Raw genomic sequence first — 19,679 nt, forward strand, 5'->3', positions numbered from 1 at the left:
TTATTCCCAGCCTGGCTGTCTCTGGAACCCTGCCTAAGAGTCTGAAGAGGTGGAGGGTTGTGAGGAGGGCCTTCGGGCTTCCACAATTTCCAGTATGCTCTCATTTTTATTGATCTGTCTGGTGGATATTATGGAGCATCACCCAGGTTCCTTCTCCAGGGCAATACTCTTACCTCCACCTCTAAGGAATTTCAGTTGTTGACTGTTCACAAAGGGGCTCTCACTGGAAATTGCCCTTGGCTTCAGGGGACTGCCTTCCTTAAGGCTAAGCAGGAGAGGCAAGGACTGAGCAATGAATAGCACAAGGACCTCACCCCTTTGCCTCAACTGGGACAACTGAGTAGAGCATGCCAGCTCCAGACCTTCCTGCAGGATGGACAAGGCCTATGTTGTAAATGCACAAGGAGGTCAGGTTTTCTCTCTGGCTACTCCCAGCTTTCTCACTTCCTTATAGGTACCTCCCAAGAGCATGCCCCAGAAAATCCTTTGAGTGCAAATCTCTGACTTAGAATCTGTTTCCCTCAGAATTCCAGGGGAATGTGAACGAAGACAATCCGAAACATAAAATCTAAATAAAACATTTGTGTTAGTAACATGCAATTTCTAGGTAATTTCGAAAGCCCCCATTTCCAGGCCCAAACCACTGTTCCCTAGACTTCCTATACAGACATTCCCTCACATAAGGATCAGGAAAGATCCAGAGGGAGGAACAGCAGGGGATGTGAAACAGTCCCCTCCTCCCCCCTACTTCATGGTTTTCATGTCTGCTGCTGCTGCTCTTATATTCCTCCCTATTTGCCTTCTGTTAATGCAAATTTAAGGTCTTAAAATAGATTTCTCTTCTTTGCTAAGGCCTATAACATACTACATCATTTTTTTCTCTCACGAGTTTTTTTTTTTTTTTTTCCCCCCTGCCTAACTGGGGTTTTCTTACGTTAGGAAAAAGTCAGAAGTGTGTGAATGTATGTCTGTGTGTCTCAATATTATATAGCAGATCTCTTGTCTTTTTAGAACATGGAACTCAGAGCATTAGGCAGATGAAATTTGTAATATGATCAGGCTTCCTGTGTCTCTCCACCTTATAAATTATCCTGGTATTTCTTGCCCAGGTGCCCTTGGCTATGACCTTGACACTCTGAATCAATGAGCATCTCTCAAGTAGTGCATTTTTCTTTAAGATTCTAGAGACATGAAATCCTGACCAAAGACCAAGAGCCTATCTTCTACCACAAATTGCTAGGAATGCAAAATCTATAGGCAGTTTTGTCTTGGGGAGAACCAGCCAAGCCATTTCTTTGGGGATAAAACTTAGGAAAGTGATTCGTGTTACTGAAAAAGAAATTTGCTTAATTCCCAGCACGTGATGAGCCAAACACCCTCACAGTGTGAGGATATAAGACACACAGTCACACACCATTTTCAATCTTTCACAGTCTGTTGCACAACTGTCAATTGTATAGTTTCAATCATTTTGTTAAGAGTCTATTTCTGGAATCACGTATTTAACATCTTCATTCAAGGTACATTTCGTGTTACACAAGAGTGGTGTTCCTGAACAAGTGCACATGCATTGACTACTCATGTGACCTTAATGTTCTCTAAATCTTCTCTGCCTTCGAGAGTGTTCAGGAAATGAGCTTTCCAAGACCCCCACACTGCCCATATATTTTTTTTTTTTTTGCATTCTCACATTGACAAGATCCCCTCTCACCCTATGGCTGTTTAAGCAGATCTGTTTGGCCCTTCCTTGTCTGAGTGCAACATATCATTCCTTCTCCAACTTCTAGGAGAAATATAGTCACACCAGATGCATTGAAGGTATACACTCACTGTCCCCCGGGGCAGGGAAGGCAGGCCCACTATCTTCCTTCTCATTCCATCTTTTTCTCTTAGAATTTCTTGTGGCAATGTGTCCCTTCCATAAATCCCTGTTCCCAAGAAGTGATCCTAGGGGCATAGTCTTAGCTGAATGCCCACCTTGAAGTTGATGTTTATGTCCAATCACTGTCTTCAATGAAACATGACTTTTAAAGCTCTGCCTTCAGGTTCTCCTGCCCAATGAACACAGTGTCTCTGTGAAGCACAATGAGTTTTAAAACAATAATGAGCACAGGTGAACTCATTTCAGAGAATTTCCACCAAATAACAGGACAAGGTATTTTTCTTTTTCTTATATCCTTGTTATCTAGCAGGGTTTCTGGCACCAGGTGGACATTCATTGAGTTGATTGAATTAATAACACTACAGGGAATTATTTCATAAAGCAAAATATCTTTAATGAGAATGATAAGCTCTACTTCAAATGTGATTATAAATGTGTGTTTTTGTATTTGAGAATTTCCTTAAGTATGATAATATGAAATGAACTTAATTACTCAAAAATATAACCTGGATCTTTTCCATATGGAGGTTGGCTGTGAATTTCTCTCTAGAGAAAAGGGACTTTGTTTGGAAAGCAATGGTAGGTCAGGGCAAAAATTCTGCTCTCTTGTCACAGACAAAATTGTAGAAGGCACACTCTGAGCTCTAGGCAGCAAGCCAACGTCCTCCTATCTCCTGATGCTTAAAAACTATGTTCTGATTTTTATTTTTATTTTGTTGCCAGTGCCAATGCTTCTGGGTCAATATGCTAATTCAAAAACTAATTGCATACATTTGCATATTGTGCATATTGTTGACTTCATAGAGGCAGAATTAAAATTAAATAGGGTTTTCTACTCTTTTACTTATCCAGTATGGTTATACAATATTTTTCTTCATTATTATTAAACTCTTTGAAACTGCAGAAAAGATAATGGGGTTTAACAATTATCAGCTTAATCTAGTCAATGAAAGAGAAAATCGAACTTTCTTCACATGAATGGTTTAATTTAGTGACCAGGTTATTTTCATTGGTTCTTGACCTGGAGTTTACAACCTAAATTGGGTAGTTGAGAGGAGGGCCCATGAATGTCTAAGAAAAAAAGTAAAACATCTTTATTTCACTGAAATTCAGCGTTCTCTTCGATTATATTTACAGGCAACCAATTTCAATATAATTCACAGTATCTGGGTTTTTGACATCAATAGAAGTCACAGATATTTTAAAATCAAAATATAATTGTTCCATATATCTTAAAATGTCATTTCCTTAAAAGGGATCAAATATGTGATGACAAAAAGAAATTTAACTATGGGAGATGAACACACAATGAACACACACCACACACACACACACACACACATATATACACATAAATATATATGTCTTACTGTTAAATTGCACACCTGAAACTTACTGGATTTTGCTAACCCATGTCACCATAAAAAATAAATTAAAGAAAATAATAAAGTGTCATTTACTTTAATCATTACTTTCAATTATATTATTAAACTTTTCACTAGTTCTTGTTACTTAATATGCCAATAAAGAAGCACAAACATTGATATACCACAAATTTGTTTTTTAATATTTAGGTTACTAAATTTTAGTATAATTCAGTTTTTACTTTTTATCCACTGTGCAATTTACTTTATACATTTATAAATTTTAATTTAAGGAACGGTCCTTTAGTTTATCAGAGTGCCAGCAGGATCTGAGAAACAGAAAAAGCTAATACCATGAAATTTACCTATTTATCTGTCAGTACCCCTACTTCTCTTTTGTGTGTATGTATCTTCTTCTCTCTCTCTCTTTAACAACACAAACCCTCCTGATGACATTAGTTATTTACTAAATAGTAAATTTGCCTTTTCCCAATATGCCTGATGATACTTGAAACTCAGCGAACTATTTTTGAAGAGGGGAGAGCTCACTCAGGCATGCTTGATGCTCTGAAAAAAGAGTAATACTTTAGAATGAGGGTGACATTTTTAAAACATATGTAACTGAAAGTCTGATCACTCCATAGTCTTTTAAAAAAAGCTGTCCTCTAATTGGGCGCTCATCAATCCCAAATCCTTAGGACAGAGTCTAAGTATAGAATCACCTTTCACTACAGAAAGCCAGTTTGAACAGTATGTTATTTACTGAGGAAGCATAAATTGGAATCATTCTGAACTTCCTGGTTTGCTTCTTGCTGGGACAAAGCTGAGGCCTAGAGTGGGGATCTAACAAACAGAAGTATGCAGTACACTGGCTTAATTCATTAGTGGAGGTTAAATGTGTTCACAACTATTAAATTTTTCAGTCTGAAGTCAGCTTATTACTGCAGCAAGTCAAAGCTTAGTCTAAGATTTGTTAAAGGTAAAAACGTGGAAATTTTCTTGGATGCCCACCAACTGTCAGGTGAATGTCTAGTTCTCTTGCAGCTCTGCCTGTGCCCTCTGAGTCACTACAGTGCAGAGGCGACATCCAGTGAAAATCAGCCTCTGGAGCCTTCAATATTTACCCTGTATATTTTGGGTAGCGCACCAGAGCCAAGTATGGGTCTTTGGCAAATAGATGACATCTGGGACTACAAACCTAACTTCCACTTTTCAAGGTTTCCCTAACCCTTCGGCTTCCCCCTTTCTCAAGCATTTTGTGCCTGTATGCTGTTGTAGCCCTCCTCAGTGGCTGCTGTACTTGTTCCCAGTGTGATACAGTCAGTCCTCACTTAACATCATCGATGGGGTCTGAGACTTTAAGTAAAACAACCTATAACAAAACCTATTTTACCATAAGCTAATTGATATAAACAAGAGTTAAGTTCCTATGGCATCTCATCAGTGTTACAGTGAAAAGATGTTGAAAAAACAAAAGGATGTTGTTTGAGGCCTTGCTGTATTAGCAAGGCAAAGTGCCCTTCATCAGGGGATGGCTGCCAGCTAGGCAAAGCAAGTATTTCAAGGGACACAGTTCTTAACAGAAACTGCCAATGGTAGGTGTTGAAGCCTAGAAACTCTCCTTGCCAGCCTCTTTCCCTCAGTTGGCTTTGAGATTATCAGAAGAAAGAATATTTTGGGCGGGCCTGACCTAATCAACTGAGCTCCTAACAGAGGGTTTATAAGTCAGAAATAGAAGTAGTTAGAAAAAAGCCAGTTTCTTCTGATGTAGAAGGAAGCAAAATTCCATGTTGTGAAGAGAATCACACATGATGAGAAACAGCGTACAGCCTTGAAGAGCTGATATTTTCAGACCTACAATAGTCACTAAATTCTGCCAACAACCTAAAGAAGATTGGATGACAAGCTAAAACTCCAAAGAGAATGCCAGCTAGGCTAACATTTTCATTTTAATCTATGAGACTCCTAGCAGAAGATCTAGTTACACTGTGTCCTAACTCCTGACCCACAGAAACTGGTAGATAATAAATTGTGGTCTTTGAGGATCTAAGTTTGTGGTAATTTTTTTTTTTTTTTTTTTTTTTGCACAGAAATAGAAAACTAATACAGTGTAACTCCAGAGATTCTGAACTTTTGTGTGTCATGGACCCCAGGGGAAATCTAATAAAATCTATAGACTTCTGCTCAGAATTAATTTTCAGATGTTTACAATAAAATAAAGTTACAAAAGAAATGGCTTTTACTGAAATAGAGTAATAAAATACTAAAAACATATCTGGGATAGAGTAACATATGCATTTATTTGTTAACACATTAAATAAGAAGATCCATTAGTGGATATATGAACTATTGTAATAGTGAAGAAATAATGAATACAAACCATATTTTGAGATATCTGTAGCAACAATAATGTAATATAAAATTAATTGCCATTTTTATGGGTGTCAAGGTATCAAGACTGCTAGCATTCTTGCAGTTGGTTGCTTTCATTCTCAGTTTAAGGAACTAAACTTCAGATAGAGGTTAGTGAACACAAAGATTTTTTTTTTTTCCATTGCAGTATATGGACCCCAGCATTCTATCAAGGTTAAGAATCTTTGTCGAGAAAGTTCTTGGGCTCCTTTCGATCTCTGTATTCTCTGAGCTGGCTTCACTTTTCTGAGCACTCCCCAGTGTGTTCCATCCAGTAGAACCATCAGACTTTTGTTCACAACCTCAAGAGGAAGCCCCCTTGTTTATCCTTAGATCATTTTTCTTTAATTACATGAATTACTTGACTTGAATGTGTGATTCATGTCTTTTTGAATATGCAGAGTTAACTTTAAAAGAGCACAGCTGCACCAAGATAAATTCTGGGTGTATCTGCCTGGGCTTCTAAAGTCTATGTTGCAAATGCCTTCCTTGGGGAGACCAAAGCTCGTAACTGGAATGGCAAAGCCAGAGTTCCAGGCTGTGCCCGTTCTCTAGTCTACACCTGCCCATCTCTGCTCCCTTCTTTCTCCTGCAGTCCCAGTGGAGGCCAAAAGTGTATGCTTGTGAAACCTCCTTTCTGTCTACTGCTCTCTGCACTGCCAGAGTTATAAATGGATGTTCTCCACTCCTGCCTGTGCTGTAAATCAATATAATATGTTTCCCAATTATTTCTTTGCTCCTTTCTTTATTCTTTTCTTTTAAAAAACTAAAAGCACATGGCGTTAAAATCTAAAGAGTACTTAAGAGCTTAAGATACATTCTTTCCCTCTCTTGTCCTACCTCCTATTTGTATTTTTTTTTCCTCTGTTAGTTTCTTCCTTAACTTTATGTAACACATCTATTATTTCTTGACTTATTAACTGTACATGAAGTCTGTTGACTCACTGTTGTGAAAGATGAGGGCTTAACTCACTTTATTCCCAATTTCCCATGGATGGTAGTTTCATTGTTTTAGCTCGATGGCTTGCTTCTGTTATATTTCTATTTATATCAACTTTAGCACCATATCTGCCTACTCTTCCTTCTTCTTTTCTGTATTTCATTTTTCTCCAGATATGCATATTGCTTTCATATTATCAAGTTTAGCATTATTTACTCTCTCTTAAGCCAAAATTGTGTCTTCTATACTTTTTCTCATAGATTAATTTTAAAGTAGGAAATTAGCCAAGAGCTTTTATCTAACTTTGACTATCAAAATATTGTTTTATGCAGGGCCGAGTCGTAGCTAGGACTGCTGGTCTAATCTGCTGACCTCCTAGACCACTTGAAGAAGAAAGTGCCAATCATCGGGGTCAAACAATTTCCATATTGTTTATGCTATTGAGTGATTAAAATAATGTATAATTTGTGATTAACATTTTTATAATCATTATATGTGGAAGTTTTTCTTTTTCCTTTTTTTAGGTCTCTTTAAGTTGTCAGTTACTTCTGCTTCTTTTTTTTTGTTTTTTGTTTTTTTTTTTGACAAAAGAATAATATGACTTTAGTCCTCAATTTTGCATACCCTCCCAAGACCAATTGAATCAAAATTTCTGAGAGAACTCTAGCATAAGCTAATTTCAAATCAAAATGTTCCTACATAAAGACAAAATTGAACCAGATTGATTTGAGAGAAGAAGAACAACAATTAGAAGTACAGATTCTACCTAAGATATATTATTTCCCAGGAGAACCAAAGTAACTCCATTTTGTGACGGGCCTCCATTTTAGCCATTCCTGGAAATTACTGTATAAATGCATGTGTGACCTGTAAGAATGGCCCTGGAATTCCACTTCTATTGTTTGCTAGTTAGACCTTCCCCTGCAGCTACCTGCCCACCAATATCTGTAAAGGTCAAATTTGACTTACCAATCCTGCAAAGCCAAGACCTGTCACCCCAGGTGGTAGTTTTTCCCTTTAAATATGTCTGTAAGATTAAGGAAGGGGCCCTTCTTCTGCATACTGCTTTGGCTGTGTATGGAGTTGGGTCCGAGCTAGCTCACTAATAAACTCCCTTGTGTGATTGCATCGGCTGTTGTTTCCTTTGTGGCTCGTGGGGCTCTGAATCGGGGCACAACATAGGAATAATGAGTCCAATGGACTGGTTCCTTGGGGAAGCACACCTAAACATTTTCCATCCAGATATTGAAGGTGGAGTTTCTATCCCTAGTAATAGCAGTAGAGCATGTGACTCAGACCTAGCCTGTGAACATTATTTCATCTTCTTTTAGGAAGCAGCATAGATGAAAATTTTTGGACCTAATGGTGTTTAGGCTACCGAATCTAAGAACTCAGTTTCCTCCATTTTGATTCAATGCTAAAATGTTTCATTCTTCAGAAGATTCTTGAATTTCTTCTGAATTTCTTCTGGTAAGAAAACTAGAAAATAAATCCACATGGTCAGTTCATAAATGAGCTAATGGATTTATTTCCTAAGCCCAACTAATTTCTGTTGCTGAGGTAGAGACTCATAGTTTAGATCTGAACATCACTATCTATTTTGTAAATGATCTCCAGTCTGAAGTGAAACAGAACTGTTAATGTATTTTTGATGAATATTAAAAATTCATGAAAAAATAAAAAGTACGATAAATATTCAAAGGAGCCTGGTTTCGTTTCCTTGCCTTAAAGTTATTCTCTCATCCTTTCTCCTTTACTCTACAAAGAATATCATAAAACTTTCCTGTCTTTCTACATTATGGAAAGTCAATTTGATAAAAATGCTGTTATGTCTGTAACCTGTCAGGGGTAAATTGAGTAGAAAATTATGCAGTACCCTGGTAAAACCAAGTGTTAATATGGAAATTCTCATTAAAAGCCCTAAGAAGCTACAGATGTTTGAGTAAATTCTACTGATTGCTTTAACCTGACCTTTTTTTTACTGCCCCTTTACACAATGTACTAAAATCCTTCAACTTATCTCACCCCATGTCATCAGTTTCAGACCAGGAGGCTTTTTCAGAATCATTGGCTATGGCATTAACTCATTTTCTCTCTACCGTCTTCTGTTCTGTCCCCTGCCTGCCGACAACATCTCTCTTCTGTACAGTACTGTGAGCAGGAAGACGCAGCAAGTTTCTCCTTCAATAAATAGGACATCACATTTGGGTCACTCATGCAGCTTATTTTAAATAAATTGGATCAACTTATGCTTATTAGCTGCTTGTCCTTGAACTAAGGTAACATGGGATGTTCAGGTATCACTAAAAAAAGAAATTATGAGGGTGACAAAATTTGATGAGTGCTCCAAGGCTAATTTTGACAGATCTTTACTTGAGCAGAATTGGGGAAGAGACCTTGTATTGCTTTTAATAAAGCAGCATGTTAACTATTAACAGTGCGTTATGCCCTTGGAGAAAAGCCTAATTTTTAACTGTGTTTTACTTTTGTGTAATGAGTGAGGTACCATAATTGAGGTTAAGAGATAGTGTTCATCCCAGGAGACTGGGAATACCCAGCCCCTTCATAGGGATGTGGCCTCAACAGAATCAGCAAATCAAATGAATCCCTACGTCTACTTCATATACAGGAGTTACATGAGGAGTAGCATAAAAATTGTTTTATTAAAGAAGGGCTTAAATTTATCAAAGTAAATCACCTCTGAGCTTCTCTTCTCTGATGATGGATTTATTCTAGTAATTTCCAATCCTAGACTTTAAATGCAGGTGAAGTCTTTATTTATTCAATTCATACTTTGCCTTTGTCATTAGCATGCCTCACCAATATTTTAAGTTCTTCTCCCTGTCTGGACACATGAGACAATCTCCTTTTCATCCGCTTTGAGTTAGGCATGCCCATGAGACTTGTCTGGCCAATGAAATGTGAGTGGAAATGCTGTGTGTGACTTCCAGGCTGTAGCACTTTATTGGTGATGCTTGACCCTTGAGTTATCTCTTCTCCCTGTGTCCTGTGGAAGCAAAGGGTGGCATGGAGAGGCCATAGGACTAATGCAGCCTAAAACGACAGTGGTTCTGACTCATGGCCTATTTAGGATTAGTAAGAAATAACTTTGTGCTAAGCCCCTGAATGTTAGAGGTTATTCTTACTGCAGCAAAACCTCACCTACCTTTGTTGAAATAAGCTTCATGTTCAAAGTCTTTAGAATGAAATGTTTTAGAGCCACTGTTTCTTCGTTTCCTAGGCATTTGTCTTGATTGCTCTTGGTGGGAGCTCTTAGATATTTTGCGAGATGGATTGCCATTTAGAAAGTCATGAGCCAGAGGATTCAGGTGTTGACCTATCAGTAACAGACAAGTATATGCTTCGCAAGGTCCTCTAATTGATGAAGAGGAGCCATACAATATAATCAAAATCAGGCTTAGCACAGGCTCTCTTGGGATCTCTACTTTTGATTGTCAAAAGAAAAGAATGCCTTGATTAATTGGTATATATGAATTGCTCTTGGCTACTCACATTTACTTATCTCCACCCTGATAATGGCTTATAGGAATAATCTTGATATGAGTGGTTGATTCAAAGAGGCCTGGGTATGCTGTCAGTTTCATAAGTACAAATCTCTTAGAAATACTGAGGTTCCAAAAGACAAATGCCAAGTCCAGTTTTCTATAAGACCAAATGAACATTTACCTGAATGAAGTAAAATTATCTACTCCTTTTATAGCACAGGCTTGATTCTTACCTATTTCTTAAGCTTACCAAAAGAGGTGAATTATTTTAATAATTCTATACTTTTAATTTCATAAAAAGTGCAACTTGATTGAGTAAAGCAACCCCGTTGTAATATACATGAATATTTAATAATTAAGTGACCATATTTCCAGAAATCTTTTTCAAATTGTAAGGGTTAGAGAATGAGTTGGTGCCTCATAAATTATTTGGTAGAATAAAGAACTTTTAAAATGTAATTATAATATTGCATCCTCTTTTCTACCATGGAAGTTCCATTAATAATAAACATAACATTGGTTTTATGTTTTTCTCCTACAGTAAGGAACTCTACTTTCCTTTGAAGTGGATTCAGTCTCCTAAAGCATGATGTTTTTGAATTAAGTAGCTATTGAGTCATGAAGTGGGAAGGAAGATAAAACTGAAATATTTTGCTAATATTTCATGGAGGCTGAAGGAGTAATGATGAGGCTTCCATCAGCACTTTTTATTCCTGATAAAAATGAAAATGTATAGCTGGAGTGGGACTCTATTCTCATTAATGTTCATAAAGTCTTTACAGAGGAGTGGGCATGCTAATTTACAAGTCCTTCTTTATATATCTCATTTTTGACTCCAACATTTTTGGAAAAATTGACAGACCCAAGGAAGGTAAGTTTTCTTAATTTTTACTTGGTTTAAAACAACTATTGAGATGACTCAATATTTCTCCTGTGTCTTATATTCCCCTAAATTATTTTCCTGGAGACTATTTCATCTGTATTTTTCTTCACTAGGATGGACAGCTATCTTAAGGTAGCTGGTCTCTCTATAACACATTAAAGATTCTTGTGCCTGAAGATTATTAGGTTGAGATTACCATTTTTGTAGGTCAAAAATGGTTGAATATCAGAAATCTCACTTGGTTCAAACTTTATTTGGTGTGGCTAGAGAATTTAAAAGACTGCCTAATATAAAACACTTGCTTTTTGTCATTTTATTTTAGGAAATAGATAAGAGATAGAAAGGAATATCATCAAGACAGTCTATAGAAGTGGCAAGAGGTTTCTAACATTATGCACTACTTACCTCACCTTGGTCCTGCTTCAGGCTGAGGGGTAATGAAGAAGAAGAGCAAGGAAGAGGAGAGGATAGTTTACTCTTGAGATCCAGCCAGCCTCAGGCACTGTCTTTATTCTGATGGAACTCTGCTTTTCAATAATGAAATGAGGATAAGTTCTTCCTACTTTAAAGAGGTCTCTTGATAGAAAATAGGATAATAGAGAAGTATTTTATACTTTACACATCAAAGAAACCGGGCACATCTGAGACATCTATAAAAACACTTGTGAAGTAAATGTAAACTTCCCCCTCACCCTCGAAGAAAAAAGAAAATACAAAAATGATAATCACAAAACCTCAAGGTTCATCTAGGTCGCCATGGAGAAGAGAGAAGAACATTTAGGAGAGAAGAAATGAGGGGGAATGAGAAGCAAGGATGCCTGCTTTTCCTCCCTGTCTACTCTGCTACAAGCATTTTAATTATGTTAGCTTCTTAAATCCTCCCAACTCTTCTGTCATGTGGATATCATCACCCTCTTTTACAAAGGAGGAGATTAAGGCACACAGAGGAAATATAACTTGTTCCAAGCAGAAAATGTTGCTAAGAGGCAGAAGAATAGATACAAAGCCAAGCCAGCTGACTGCAAAGTTGTACTTCTTTCACAACGATACACAATCATCCATAAAGAATCAGGCAGAGAGTGGATTTTATGGAATCAGGAAAGCAAAGGGTTCTAGGTAGGGACAGGAACTCACCTGTCCACAGCTTCTCAGACATTATATCCTATTCCTTTCTGTGAATCTTCCTCTAACATATCAATGAAGCTACATCAATTGTCCTGAGGAAATATTGGGAAAGAGTGGGAGTGAATGGTCTGGGAATACTGGTTTCTCATGCCGACCATCTATCTCCCTGCCCCCCACACCCAAATGAACAGGTTGTTGTGGTGAGAATCTAAAAGGCATAAATGCTCTTTTGAAGCGAAGTACCATGTGCAAATGACCCCGAATAGACACGGAATGTTATAGGAGAGAGAGTATAGTTTTGAGGTTCTGGCAGCTCTTTCAATATCTGTGAGATATTGGACATCTGAAAATGGAGTTAACTTATACCTATTTCGTAGAATTGTTCTTAAGTGACAATTCTTAATCTCTTTCCTTCCCCCACCCCTCCACCTCCACCCTTTTTTTTTTTTTTTGGTCTCAGGGTTTCTTTCACACTTAAAAATTTGTTGGGAACCTGAAAGAGCTTTTACTCTGTTAGATATGAGGTATAGCTATTGATAATAACCATATTAGAAATTTAAACCAAGACATATAAAGTATTTATTATTTTATTAAAAATTATAACACATTTATTGCATGCTAACATAAATAATATATATTTCTTAAGAGCAATAACTATTTGTTCCAAAAAACTTAGCAAGAAGAGTGTTATTGTTTTAATGTCTGGCTTAATATAAGACAGCCAGATGCTCTTACCTGCTTCTGCATTCAATCTGTTGTGATACATTGTTCTGGTAGAAGTATAAAAGAAAACCCAGTTTCACGTAGATTTGTAGTTGAAAAAGTGAGGACTTCCTGGATCCTGTGAAAGACAGCCTCCAAGGGTTCTGGCACTACATTTTGAGAACAGCTGCTCTAAAGATTAAAAAGTTCATTGTATCCAGATTCTAGGAAAAAATAAATGATACTAGAAGTTGAAAAAAAAGAGTGAATGAATACAAAGGATTTACTACAGTGCCAGAAGGCAGAGCAGATAGATGCTCTCTAAAAGGTATGAGAAAATGTTATCCTCAAGCCTCAATGTATGTATATACTTATGTCTAAGAAATGTCTTCCAAAAGGATATATATACTACAGTGTGTGTGTTTGTTTGTGTGTGTGTGTGTGTGTGTGTATCTCACAACCAAGCAAATGAATGACAGGAGGCATGTATACATGCAAACGAAGCTTTGCATTTCCTTGATTTCCCTTAAATAAGAATAATGACACCACCCTGAGCATTATTTTAACAATGTTCTGCTGTCCTCTACCTCTTTACCCTCTACTTTTTTTTTTTTTTTAATCAAGAGGTACACATTTTGTTGGTTTAATCGATATGGTACCAGTGGTGGGCAATGTCCAGCATCTCTCTATGTTATGGATCCCTTCCTCCCTCTTCTGGGAGTTCTTGAGCCACTACCCAAAACAGCAGAATTTCAAACATGTTCACCAGGGAAAATTAGAAGCTATGTCCCCTAAAGGTCCTTCCTAGGAATGGGGAAGAGCTTAGAAAAAGGGTGTCCCCTGCACAGTTTCTTTAATCTCAACCCCAGAGCACAGAAATGATTTGAGTGGCAATATTTTCAATTTTTCATGGTGTGGTCCATATAAATGCGTAAGAGGGAAGTTAATAGACATACACGACACTAGCACTAAGCACTAAAGCTTGGCTCTCCCAGAACCACATGACAAAAGGCTGCAGGACTTTCACTGGGTCCCCTGTGCCCTTAGCATGTCTTTGGCATTGTCATTGCAGTCCTCAGTCTGACGTGTGAAAGTATCCCCTAAGAAATTATATAAAAGATATGATTTCTGATAGGTTGTTACTTGTTTTTGTTTGCTTTAAGTTCTTTCTTAACTCAGACATCATTTTAAAGAATTAGCCAATATTTCATTGATAGTCCTATTTTTCACTTTAAAAAATCAAGGTATAATTTACATAGAGTAGAAGTCACTATTTTCTGTGTAGAGTTCTGTGAGTTTGACAAATGCTAGAGTTACGTAACCACTACTGCAATAAATATACAGAATAGCACCAACACCTCCAAATTTCCTTATGCCCTTTATAGTTAATTCTTGTCCCCACCTGCAGCCCCTGGAAACCACTGATCACTTTTTCTGTTTCTATTTCTATAATTTTGTCTTTTATAGAATGTAATATTAATAAAATTACGGCCTTTTGAATTTGACTTCTTTCACATAGCATAATGAATTTTAGATTATTGATTTGTAAGTATATTGATAGTAGATTCCTTTTTCTTATTGAGCAGTCGATCTTACACTGAATGGGTGTTCCACATTGTGTTCGATCATTCTTCAGTGGAGGGACACTTGTGTTTCCAGTTTGGGACAATTACAAATGAAGCTACTATAAACATTTGCATGCATTTGTGTGTGTGTGTGTGTGTGCGCGTGTGTGTTAGTGTGTGTGTGTGTGTGTGTGTGATAATCACTTCACTTGGGTTGCTGGGTAATATGGCAAATGTATTTTTAACTTTATAAGGAATTCCCAAACTGCTGTCCAAAGTGGCTCTACTATTTTGCATCACCCATTATCGATGAATGAGAATTTTAGTTGCTTTATATCCTTGTCAGCACTTTGGTGGTGTCGCTCCCTCCCCACCCCGTCCTAGTAGATAGGTTCATAATCATATATTCATATTTTTGATGTTTCCATTTGCTCCACTATTTAAAAAGTCACAAAATAAGAAATATTAAAATAACTTAGATGAATGAAACCACTATTGAAACAATTTATACAGTAATTAAAGCAGTGAAAAAATACCAAATACCTTAAATTCTCAATGTGCAAGCAAAGGACTTTATATGAGGTGTGTATACTTTGATTCTAGGGGTAATATTTAATTAAATATTATCTTTTGATGTCCTCTAATTACACAATTTGAAAACTAACTTAGCATTGTACAGCTAGTAACTCAAATGCTAGAGGTCACACTAAAAATTAAAAAGCAAGTATAAAGATGATCCCCTTTCTAAGTGTTCTTCTGACATTATATAACATTCCATTAAATTAATATTTTTAAAAATTAATGATCAGTGATTCAAAATAACTGAATTTTTAATAATGACTGTATATCCTATAGTTGTTTAGTAACAATGTCAAGTTTTAAATTCAGATTTCAACTTTTTTTTAAAAAAAACAGCTTTATTGATATGTAATTTACATATCATAAACATCACCTATTTAAAGTATACCAGTCAGTAATTTTAGTATTAGCCACAGAGTTGTGAACATAACACAATCTAATTTTTCTAGCTATTTACTTTTCAAAACAGCAAGGACCTTATATTGGGGTGTATGATTCTTAATCTTAATTTCGGAGTATGTATATCATTACACATATTTTAAGAATGCTGAGTGATGAGAAATTCAGAGCAGTAAGGGTTTAATTTTCTCCAGGACTAAACTTTCTAGTGATTAATGTTAAGATTCTTTTGCAGCTAAATTGATGGATAATATCAAGCTATATATATTGATAACATTTTATTTGGGTCTTAAAAACTGTAAAGCTTATTTTTAATAACACAATAATTCAGTTGAAATTCAGTTAATTAAAAACTCTTTTTTGAAACAAGCAAATTTAAAAATGATGAATGGAGAAGCAAAATTTCATTAGGTTTAAGAAAAGCTTAATTTATTTTTCCTCATTATTTTCATCTTGTATGTCATTTTTTTTTCAAATAACATCATTGCCTTAAACTTTTTTGGTCATTTTTTTTGTTTGTATATTTACATTTAGGTCAGTTTCCATTAAGGAGATTGATATGTATTTATCTGTTCAAAGTTGGGAAAATTATTTTATAATGTCTATTAAATGGATTTAATAAGTAATCTGAATGTCCCCAAACTATAAATAAGCACATATAGTGTCATATTAATAAACACAGCCAAATGTTGCTAACTGGTATATCTTTGATTAAATTGAGGCAGAATATTACTCCCCTTTCCACAAGTATTGGGGGCACCATAGAGTACCTCAAAAATACTCATGGAATAGGCATTGCCTCACAATCTTTACCTCACTGAACTGCTGCTCACATTCCCCTCTCCCCTCATGCTCTGTAATAAACCACTGACTGTTCATCAGTATTTATCAATGACATGGCTCTATTCCAACCTACTTATAGCCCATTTCTTTTGTGTACGGGTTCGGTAAATCATTCTTCCCTTCTTTGATTCGATTCTCCTGCTCGGAGCCTGATATTCCACAGAGGTTATTTGGACTGTACTTTATCCAGAGCCATTTCCTCCACTTGGTTCTCACAAGTGCCAGGGTAACTTCATGGGCCCCTTAGGCCTCTCCGTTTTGTCCAGCTAGTCACTGTCTCACCATCCTTAGCAATATAATTCCATCTATCTATGAGATTATGCTGTACCCTCTTTCTACTCTTCCATCCCACCTTGTAGCCCTCTGCCCCATCTCAACCAGACATCTCACTAGTCACAGTGAGATGTGACTGCTGTAGGTGCCCGAAGGGGCAGAACTTTCCTCGTGTATTTTCAAAGGAGCTGTATGAACTACATGCCATGCAGTGACTTCCTGAAATAGAATCTGGGATGGTTTTGTCTGAATTTAAACAGTAAATATGTTAAACTTTTAGCTTCAGTCCAGCCTGGGCCACTTTGACAGAAATTAGAAAAGAGTTTGGGTAACAGATGCCCTAAGACCAGCTGGCTGTAACCAAGAAGATTTGGTGGAATGTCAACTGCAGAGACAGACATCTGTATATCTTTGCCCTGGTCTAACACTTTAATATTGAATAGTATTTGGCATAACTCCTGACATAAGTTGTCTGCTTACATCAGGGAGACACTTGAGCTATGGCCATCCTATTAGAGGCACTTGAGCTATGGCCATCCTATTAAATATTTTTGAGTTATCTCAAAGTATTTTAAATTGAGATGTGTCATAAGATATGGGATCCCACCAATTTAATAATTGAATGGGAGTTGATGTTTATTTTAATAAAACTAAATCCTTTTACAAGAAGTCTATTTTTTCCCATTAAGAGAGAAGAATCACATGGAACACCCTTCAGAAACAGGCTATCACCCACTCATTTTTGAGTCATGCCTCCAGCTGGTGTTCCACCTTCCAATACATCCCTGGCACTGTTACTACCCGCAGAGGAAAGGCAGAACTGCCACCACAGCTTCACATCCAAGTTCTTTCTCCTGGTTTATTACAACTTGTAGAGTTGGAAAACCATCTGATTATCCGGTATTGGCGTGCAAAAGCAGCAGCAACAGCATAAAGGAAGATCCACTGTAAAAATAGCAGAAAGAAGATATCTTTTCACACCAATTCTTCTCTTTTATGTAGAGGATATTTATTGACTAAAAGAATTACGAAGGGGATATATATTCAAACTATTTTTAAAGTAGAATTTATGAAGTCGATTTATTTCTTTTACTTTAGTTTCTAATTTGAACAATAACCTCTGAAAAGTGTCAGTATATAGCCCCAGATTTCTGTCCAACACACCTGGGACAATCATTCATTTATCAAATGTGTATTTGTGTCAAACTCTGTTCTGGGTGCTGGGAAATTTAGTAGTGAACAATACAAATAAAGTTTTCTTCCCATGTGGTCAAATGATAAACACGTAATCCAATACCTGCAACAAGAGAACATCAGGTACGTAGGAGGGCCATGAAGATTTCAGACTTTAAAAGCAGCTCCCCAGAGGGTGTCTCACATTGAATCCAAGCGTTTAATGGGCCCAAGAACACGATACTTTATATTCTGCCGGCATGGCCTGGAAGAAATTTTAGAAAAGAATAATGCAAGGCATAGTCTTATTCCATTAGGAAAAGCATTTTCACCATTTTTTTTTTTTCGGCATCTAATCCTATCTTTCCCTATCTTCTCTCTCACCTGGCAGATACCACGGGAATGCAGAGCTGATGGTACTTGGGGAGGGTGCTCTTAAAACTTAGAGACTAAGGACTTAGAGGCTCACCGCATTTTATAATCACGTTTAAACTAGTTTAAAATGATTTGAAAACAGTTTTCTTCAGAAAATATAAAAATTAGAAGAGCATTGCCTGTTTCTAATCATCAAAGGCTTTCAACTCAAGAGCTAGGAAAAAGTCATTTTTGATGCATTTGTAAACGGAACGATCCAGTCCTGAAACATCTACCCTTTTATCTACCTCTTGATAGTATCTCCCTGCTGTGCTAGGCTTTCCCCTCTCAGGCAACTGAAGGGAATTAATTACCTAAAAGTTTTCCTACTCCACTCTTTATATATATTTTTTTGCCCGTAATGTGTACTGCAGAAATATCCTCAAGCCAGTTCATTGCCTGCACTTTGGATCTACATTACTGTCATTTCAACTTTGTTCTACTCTTCAATTCTCATCCAAAGAAATAAGCAGAAAAGTTGTGACTCTAAGGGACATTTACAGTCCTATTTCACTTGATTTTGTGAGCACATTGATCATTGTAGTGGATTGAACGGTGACATCACAAGTTATATACATGTCCTAAACCACATAACCTGTGACTGTGATTGTGACCTTATTTGAAAAAAAAAAAAAAAAGATCTTTGCTGATGTAATTAAACTCAGTATTTTAAGATGAAATAATCTTGGGCCCTAAATCCAATGAAAATATCATATAAGAGACCACAAAGAGGAAGAGGCCATGTGACTACAGAGGCAGAGACTGGAATGTTGTGGCCAGAAATCCAGGAATGCCAATACCTACCGGAAGTGGGAAGAGGCAAGTGATGAATTTCCCCTAGAACCTCTGCTGACATCTTGATTTTAAACTTCTAGCTTCCAGAATTGTGAGATAATAGATTTCTGTTGTTTTAAGCCACCAATTTTGTGATAATTTATAACAGCAGCCCTAGGAAAATAATAGTCATTGCAGGTTGTAAATTCCTTAAAAGTAGTGATTATATGATGTCCCAGAATATGTATCCTATGCACAGAAAGGGTCAAATTGATGCAATTTGATCAGGTCAGTTTGAGAATGGCGCTAAGTGATAAAATTGTCTTATAGAAATTGCCCTATTTCTGGCATTTATATGACATCTCAAGCAAAACAAGGGCAACCAACTTTCTCTGTTAAGAGAAAAAAACTGACTTTTTTGGGAGCTGTTTAGTTAGATGACAATAATCATACTTGCGAGGGTCTGACAGCAAACCAAGAAATTAAAGAACGCCAGTTTATACCCATTTTTCCTGTAGATGTTCCTCTCTTCTATCACAGAGATGTCCTTATGTACAAAACTCAATTTCTCACCCCAGTGCTTAGTTCATCTCAGACTGTTTAATCAGCACAAGGATGCTGTGTGAATTTGTTACTCTCTTTATGCTGAAAAGAGAGCGACCTTGGAGCTCTCTGGCACTTGAGCTGTCATAAATTTCTTGCATTGCCAGAGAACAGTACAGGCCAACTGTGGGGAGCAGTTGTTTATTTCTTCAAATACTGATGAAAGGCTGTTGTCTTGCGGTAATTCAGCCTCAAATTTGCCAGAAAAAAAGAGTCCCTCTCACTCCTCAGTAATAAAACAA

The 19,679-nt window shown here is 36.8% G+C and overlaps 2 long non-coding RNA genes across 3 annotated transcripts; both read right to left on the minus strand.

The window, feature by feature from the left end:
* Positions 1 to 8,250: 8,250 nt before the first annotated feature.
* LOC107507109 lies at positions 8,251 to 14,540 on the minus strand. 2 transcript variants are annotated; one of them, XR_001596082.2, is made up of 5 exons: positions 12,848 to 14,540; positions 12,122 to 12,204; positions 11,393 to 11,563; positions 9,765 to 10,261; positions 8,251 to 9,605 (listed from the first exon to the last, which is right to left on the minus strand). It is a non-coding gene; the product is annotated as an uncharacterized LOC107507109 (long non-coding RNA). The 2 variants fall into 2 exon arrangements; XR_001596081.2 differs by having other exon boundaries at positions 11,393 to 12,204.
* Positions 14,541 to 15,804: 1,264 nt separating this feature from the next.
* LOC107507110 lies at positions 15,805 to 18,996 on the minus strand. Its single transcript, XR_001596083.2, has 3 exons — positions 18,865 to 18,996; positions 17,771 to 17,911; positions 15,805 to 17,418 (listed from the first exon to the last, which is right to left on the minus strand). It is a non-coding gene; the product is annotated as an uncharacterized LOC107507110 (long non-coding RNA).
* Between the last annotated feature and the right edge of the window lie 683 nt (positions 18,997 to 19,679).

The sequence above is a fragment of the Rousettus aegyptiacus genome, unplaced genomic scaffold (genome assembly GCF_014176215.1).
Source record: "Rousettus aegyptiacus isolate mRouAeg1 unplaced genomic scaffold, mRouAeg1.p scaffold_m13_p_12, whole genome shotgun sequence".
Lineage (NCBI taxonomy): Eukaryota > Metazoa > Chordata > Mammalia > Chiroptera > Pteropodidae > Rousettus > Rousettus aegyptiacus.